The sequence below is a fragment of the Echinops telfairi genome, unplaced genomic scaffold, assembly GCF_000313985.2.
Source record: "Echinops telfairi isolate 266 unplaced genomic scaffold, ASM31398v2 ScPeMD7_7401;HRSCAF=8416, whole genome shotgun sequence".
NCBI classification, from domain to species: domain Eukaryota; kingdom Metazoa; phylum Chordata; class Mammalia; order Afrosoricida; family Tenrecidae; genus Echinops; species Echinops telfairi.
Genome location: NW_022111301.1, coordinates 10,918,316 through 10,926,661, shown reverse-complemented (window position 1 = coordinate 10,926,661; position 8,346 = coordinate 10,918,316). Strand labels below are relative to the sequence as shown.

Genomic DNA, 8,346 nt, shown 5'->3' with positions numbered 1-8,346 from the left:
GGAAAGGTGACTCCGCATCATGCACAAATTAGAGAACAATATCACATGCAGGTAAAATGCTGATGAAGATCACCAATAGTTGCATCAGTACATTGACAGAGCCAACAGAAATTCAGACTGGATTGAGAAGAACACTTGGAGCAAAGTATATCTCAGCTGTCATAAAACAATCTTGGCTGAACACAGAAAATCCCAGATAGATGTTTACTTGTGTCTTATTGATTATGTGAAGACCTTAGACTGTGGATCATAACAAGCTATGGCTAGATTTGAGAAGACTGGTAATTCCACCTGGAAACTATATGGACTTAAAATCAGTTTAAAATCAAGAAAGGTGTGCATCAGGGTTGTAGCCTCTCCCCACACTTATTCAGTATTTATGCTGAGCAGATGATCAGAGAAGCTGAATTATATGAAAAAGAAAATTGCATGAGGTTTGGAGAAAGGTTAGTTAACAAATTTCAACATGCAGATGACACAACCTGGCTCTTGTTGCTGAAAGCAAGGAGCACTTAAAGCACTTGCTGATGGAGAACAAGGACTGTAGCTTTCAGTATGGATTACAACTTAATATAAAGAAAACAAAAATGCTCACAACTGGCTGAACAAGAAACATCATGATAAATAGAGAAACAACTGAAGATGTTAAAGATCTTATCTTGCTTGGACTCACAAACAATGCACATGGAAATAGCAGTCAAGAGATCAAATAACAAATTGCACTATATACATCTGCTCCACAAGACCTCTTTTAAGTGTTGAAAAGCAAGGATGTTTCTTTAAAGGCTAAGGTGCACTTCACCCACGCTACGGTATCTTCAATCATCTCATATTTATGTGAAAGTTGGGCGTTGGATAAAGAAGACCGAAGAAGAGTTGATGCTTTTGAATTATGGGACTGGAGAAGAATATTGAAATTGCATTGGACAGCCAAACGAATAAACAAATATGTCCTGAAAGTAGTTCAGCAAGAATGTTCCTTAGAAGAAGAGATGTACGTTTTATCTTGTGTACTTGGATGAGTTATCTGGAGAGATCAGTCCCTGGAAAAAGACATCAGGCTTGATAAAATAAAATTCCAAGAAAAACAAAGGAAGACCCTGAAAAAGTCGCTAAACAACCCTCTCACATATAAGAACAATTGCATCTAAGAACTCTCTCAGTTTATCTTGTTCTCAAAAAATAGATAAATGAATAACTCATCACTTTTCACCCTGTGTGAAATGACGACTACTCATTTCATAACTAATTAATCTCTTATCTTGTTTTTATCATTTTTCTCAACAACACAGCAATCTGAGATACTATATCACTAAATACTGGTCTCTTTATTCTTACATTTGACACTCATGAAGCAGGGAATATAATTTATTCTCCATAACATGTATCCAATGTAATATTAAGACAACATATTAACAAATATAATCATCAAAAACTATTCCTTGAATTAATAACATAAATGAAGGAATCAAATTATGCATATGAAAAATAGAAGGAAAAAAGCATGGAAAAAGAGAAGTATAGACAGAGAAAGGGAAAAGATAACAACAGACAAGTAGAAATATATTTCTTCTCAAAAGAAAGTAATCTAACAAAGAAATAAAATGTATATATTTTTTAATTTGACAGCTTTAAAAAAAATTTTATGAGACAAATTCCATGGAGTCCCAATATACAATTCCAAGTAAAACAAATAAATATAACCCTATCATAAAAGTACGATATAAGCATGCTAACATGATTAGGATTAAAATAGGGTCAACTCCCTTGAAATTAGAAAATATTGCTTAGAATATATTAAAATAAATAATAAAACGATTTTATTTATAAATAATTAAATAAATGGTGAGATGGCACAGATTTTCCTTAGAAAAAATTGCTAGTAATAATATATGTAGATGTTTTCATGTCCAAGATAAAAAAAATAGTATTTTTTCACTCATTTTGAATGTGGACTGCATACAAGAATTTGCTTCCAAAAAATAGAATATGAGAAAGAAAAACACATGTGTTGCAGTGGAGAAATTTGATAAACACAACCTTCCCAAGCAATCAGGGTTAATACTACCAGGGATGTTGTATGGATATTATCTGCCCCATGGTCTGATATGATTGAGGACAGTTGTCTTCGGTCATATATTTTTTTCTAATAATCAGCTGGCCAACACACATTTTGTTGCCTCTAGTGTTAGACTTATTTATGGATATATTTAACCTGCCGATTCCAAAAATGCTATCAGTTTCCCCCTATCAGGTCTTTGAGATACAGAATATATGCCATGTACCACACTTCATTCAGTTGACCCATAACAAATATTTTCTGTAGTGTCAGCTAACCTGAAATGGAGGAAGCTCGCATTGACTTTATTTGAAGCAGTTTGTGTTGTATTAAATGTTTAAGTCAACTTATACTTCATGTGGCATCCTTTGATCCAAAGATGTATTTGAACAGTGCAAATTACATGAACTTGGAATTTCCTTAAGTATCAATTCACCATTATTAGGAAGAGAATAGCACGTAGTTCCAGTTTGTTATCTTAAGAAGAGGCAGGAATAAGAATTAGTACACATTATTTACAATAATTTCATCTCAGAGACAAGTGTGCCTCTTCCATGGAGTTAGTCAATGGCTCACTTAATGGCTGCTTAGTTGACATCGTCCTTTCTGATAGTAGGGCACCATCTAGTTTCTTCACCATACTCCTTCACTGCTGCTTCAATCAGGTCTTTATTCAGAAAAAGCCGTCCAAAATGACAGCTCGTATGTAATAAAATTGAACAGTTTGTGCAGCAAGCTTATTTCTTCTGTGGCAGGTTTCTTTTCTGCGGGCTTCTTCCCAGTGGTGAGCTTCTTGCTACCTGCAGCCTTCATTCCACCACAGGCTTCTTCGACTTCTTCACAAAAACGGCTTTATTTCCTCCTCTCTTCACCACCACAGGCTTCTTTGGAGAACTCCCTTTGTATCTGATTTGGCCTGTAACATTGCTGCCACGTTGGCTACCAGAGCTTGGGATTCTGGAATTGCCTAAGAATGGTGTTCTTCAGCCTGGGCTTTGCATATGGATTGATCTTCAACCTGATTATCAGGTATTTCAATGGGTTATTCTTTAGGACTCTGCGATGAAACTTCTTGTGTGGTGCTCAGAGAGCTCTTTGGATCCTGGGCTTTTTAAGATTCTGATAAAGTCTGTATTGATCATCTTGCGATTAGAGAGGTTGTAGTTACTCTTCAGGCAGGCAGCTTCCTGCCAAGTGCCAAATAGCTCATCCAAATTGTGAAAGTCTCTTTCAATCCAAATGCAGAAACGCCCCACATACCTCTAGGAGCAAGTTCTAAAATGTTCTGTTGCTGACATTGAGCAGAGTAATTCCAGGGATGTTCCCTAAGGCCTCGATGATACCATTGTATTCAAGGTAGATACCCTGTTTCCCTGAGAGTAAGACATCCCCCTAAAATAAGACCTACTTACAATTTTGCCTCTCACTGAAATATAAGTTAACCCCCCCAAAATAAGACCTCCCCGAAAATAAGGCTCCCTGAAGCTACCGTAACTCTGGACTCTGGACCGTAGCGGTGGGTGCCTCCGTGCAGCTCACTGTTGGCTGCAGCACAGCCAGAGCAGACAGGAAGTACGAGGTCTCTTTTAATAAAACAATAAACAATAAATGTATACCGTATTTTTCTTCATGGAAAAATAAGACATCCCCTGAAAATTAGACCTAGTGCATCTTTGGGAGCAAAAAATAACATAAGACACTCTTATTTTGGGGGAAACAGGGTAGTGCATGGTCCCTGGCTGTATCCATTGGTTTCTCATTTTGCTCTTGCCTGCTCTCATTTTCTGAGAGGCATAGAACTGCTTGATATCATTCCAGGCCTTAAGTTTCTTAAGAAACATAACTATGCCCTTGGTCTTCTTATAGCCTTCTACTTTGTCTGCGACCACCAAAGGACGTTCAGAAATCTCCTCAATGAGATGACCTGTAGACATAAGCAGTGTGGGTAACATTGAAGCAGCCAGGGAGGAACAGATGGCAGAGCAATTTGGAGCTGTATTCACTCTTCAGTGCCAGCAGCGTCAGGTGTTTGTTGGTGAAACATGTGACCTCCATGACACATATTTCCAAAAGCACCCTGGCCAGTATAGCAGTTACATAATCTGTCAACTTGAGAAGGGGTGGAGTCTAGTCTGTCAATTAGGTTGCAGCTTGGTGACCTCATTTTGAGACTCCATGGAGATAATAGCTCACTGGTGGTCAGACACACTCTCTCTACTTCATCTTCTTGCTGACAAGACACATGGGGCCATGCTGATGGAGCCAGAGCTCTGGAGCTGGAGGACCCACATGGAGACCCCTGCCAGTGCTGAGATGCTTCCACTGCCATTGGATCCACAAGACTTTCCACGCACTGACCTGCGATCTTTCTGCATTCAGCTTCATTGCATGAGTTTGCATGAGTGTGAAGAGGAATTAACAGATAGTTTCAGATATATGGACTAATATTGGACTTACAGATTTGAACTATACTGAGCTGAGATGTTTTCTTAATATACAATTACTCTTTGATATAAAGTTCTCTACTACACACATATGAGCATCTTTGGATTTATTTATCTAATCTACCCAGACTAGCACAGCCAGAACTATGGAATTTCTCACCATGGCTAGGCCAGTACTCTAGGACTCAGCACTGTTCTGATGACTTGCCAAATCGCTGAGAGCATAGAGTTGCCTGCTATCCTTGTGCAGGTGGATGTGAACAAAAATTCACTATGTCTGGTCAGTAAGAGCTTTGAACACAGCAGGCAAAGCAACATATTTGACAAATGACTCGTCCTTTTCATAATACTCTGTTATTAGTGGAGGAGCACATGCTGTGGTAAAGAAAGGAGGTAATGCTTCTCTTTACCATACTTTGCTATAGCATATCCCGTATCTTCAGGGATCTGTTCATAAGGGCAAGCGTCAAGCTGGGCCATGTCATAAGAGCTAAGTTTTCTTAGATTGGGGCTAGAACTAAGTGTGAGCCTCAAATAGTGTCATTAACTTAGCCAATGGTATGGGATTTAAAACATTGTTGAGAAAAGGAAATTATACAAGTATAGCACCTTCAGAACACAAGATATGGATTGTTGACTTGTACTGATTAGACTCTTAAGTGACTGTACACTATTTTTACAACAAGCGGTTGGTGACATGGCAAAACTTTTGATGATATTACACCCAATAAATACAGGCCATAATAAAACAAGGAGGGTATTAAAATAGCAAATATGTGGTCATCTCAGGCAACTATTCCTTGAGCATCCTCAGGGCAAAGACCAAAACAAAGGCCAATGACAGCTACATTCCTAATCTTGGGATAGCAGCCATCTGTTTCTTCTCATACTGGAGTTTCAGCCTTAAGTCCAAGGGCAACAGATGAGTGTGAGGCAAATTCCAGTTCAATTAGTGGGGTTTCCACATTGAGTCCTTCTGGCGTGGCCTATGATGGATTTTGCGTGCCTGGAAAGGAGGGAGTCTAAAATCCCAATAGTTTATAGCACACACTCTGGGTGACCAAGGACTACATAGAAAGAGAGTCAACAAATCTCTAATTAGGAACATATTACTGGGCATAAACTCCTTATGTGCTATATAATTATTTATATTTTTGTACCCAGTTCACTACCAGTCAATTTATTTTGACTGATAACAACCCTACCAGATGTTCACCCTGTTATGAAATTCAAAATGAGTCTCTCAGAGTTTAAACTTTTGTTCCTAAATGTCTCCTCCCCACTCCCACTATCATGATATGAATTCTACCTTGCAATTCTAGCCAGACCAGAGGATGTACACTGGTACAGATAGGAACTGGAAATACAGGGAATCCAGGGCAGATGATCCCTACAGGACCAGTGGTGTGAGTGGTGATACTGGGAGGGTAGAGGGAGAATGGGTTGGAAAGAGGGAACCGATTACAAGGAACTATATGTGACCTCCTCCCTGGGGGACAGGCACCAGAAAAGTGGGTGAAGGGAGACGTCAGACAGGGCAAGATATGACAAAATAATAATTTATAAATTATCAAGGGCTCATGAGGGAGGGGGCGGTAGGGAGGGAGGGGAAAAATGAGGACCTAATGCTGGAGGCTTAAGTGGAGAGGAAATGTTTTGAGAATGATGAGGGCAGTGAATGTACAAACAGGCTTTACACAATTGATGTATGTATGTATTGTGATAAGAGTTGCATGAACCCCTAATAAAATGATTTAAAAAAAATTTTAATGTCTCAATCTTGTTATAAGGTGGCACAACTTCTACACTTGTTCAGGAACTCTTTTTAAAAAATGAGTTTTTCTTACAAAGAAGCTTGCAGTCAATCTGACCTCTGTAACATTTAACATGAATTATTCATTAACTTCTATATATTAAAATGTGTACTGAAGTGTATACTGCATAATTTGAATAAGAAAGAATTAGATCTTAAAATATTTCTGAAAATTACTATCCAGTCTTATGTTTTTGGCACTCTAAGTCTTTTAAATTTTCTTTTCCACTCTTCTCAAGCAGTAGCTGATTTGTAGTGTCAGTATATACTGCACAGCCTCCTGCACCCCACAGAAGAACGTTACCGTCTAATCACATCTAGTCCATCATGATCCTACAGGACAGAGAAGGGTGGTCCTTTTGTGTTTTCAGTCCTTTCAATCTTGTAAAGGCTGCAGAATGACTGGTGGGTTCAGACTAGTCGCCTGATAATTGTCAGCTTAGTATGTCACAGCTTCCCTTGAAAATCTCCCAATAATTCATTCTTTTTCCTTACCTTCTTTTGTCTTAAGCTGCAATTTGTGGATATAATTTATTCTCATATTTACAATTAGAATAAATTAATAAATCAGTATAACCATAGCTGAAAAGACACTAGAACTGATGTGGTTTATTCAATACCATTTTAAGACACTAGAACTGATGTGGTTTATTCAATACCATTTTCTGGAATCTGTGCTCCAAATAACCCCAGGAACAGGCCCAAAAGCAAAGACACAAAGAAAAAATATTTGTTGGGCTACGTAATAATAATACCATCACTGAGAAATTTAAACACAATCTGCATTCAGAGACATTATACAAAACAATTGATCAGTTGGTTCCTTCAAAATTGTGAACATCACAAGTAAGGAATGAGTGTGAGATAGTCACAGACCAGAAAAGAGTAAGAGGACTTGAGAACTAAATGTATCTTATAGCACAAAATCCATTTATTTAAATGCCAATGAAATAAAGTACCATTAAATGTTGTTAATAGTAGTATGCCAAAATTAGTTTCTCATTTTTGACAAGCATACCACAGTAATGCTAAGTCATAACTTAGGGGAAATTTAAACTGAGTGTGGAGTTTAAAGCTGTATTATCTTTGAGACTTTTTTTTATAAATCTAAAATTTATAAATCTAAAATTAATTTAGAGTATAATCCTTATTTTTTAATGGCAAAGCAATTTGAAGCAATATTCTTTAATACAGTGGGGAATATTGTCTTAGAAATAAATTTCAGAAAATGATTATTGAATTGGATGACCAGAGAATAAATGAAGTGAGGGATTAAGCCATTCAGTTACTCAATGAATAATGTTTCAGACCCATGAAAGAGTATAAATATTCTGTTGTAGTCTCAGAAAAGGTGCACAGTTTCCCATGGACTATATGTAAAATGCTTTCAGTAACTCAATACAAACTGAAGAAAGATTTTTCTGTTTTTGTCAACATCACTCTTTTTAAAATTTCTGACATGACCTTGAAACTGAACTATGCTCTTTAATTCTGTCTATATTTAAAAATAAAACACATCCTTATTTGCAACCGACTTTAGTATTCTCAACTACTTTAGAATTTGTTTTACATTGATATCCACTTTAGTTCCTGACTTGTAATACAGTGACTAAAAGGAACAAAGAAGAAGAAGAAGAAGAAGAAGAAGAAGAAGAAGAAGAAGAAGAAGAAGAAGAAGAAGAAGAAGAAAAGAAGAAGAAGAAATGACAGGGACGTCTGAGAAGATGGCAGACTAGACATACATGTTACCTACTATCCACATCCTCTTCAACAAGTGTAGGAACATATACAGGTGACAATCTTGAAGCCTGTAACCTCCCAGAAAAGGTTAGCCGTCAGGATTGAGTACAGGTTATGGGAAGAGCTGTACAAAGTCAGCGAGAGTAAAGACATATCTAAGGGTGGAATTCCCAGTTGATTTGATGCAGTGTGGCGACTTTGAACTTTTGTAAGCTATTGCAATCAGGACAGCAACCTCATAGCTGGCTCCAAGTGCCCAGGAATTTTGACTATGATAGGGTGTCTCACTC

At 37.6% G+C, this 8,346-nt stretch overlaps 1 pseudogene; it reads right to left on the bottom strand.

The window, feature by feature from the left end:
* Positions 1–2,728: 2,728 nt before the first annotated feature.
* Positions 2,729–8,346, bottom strand: part of LOC101646069 — a 30,050-nt pseudogene continuing 24,432 nt past the window's right edge.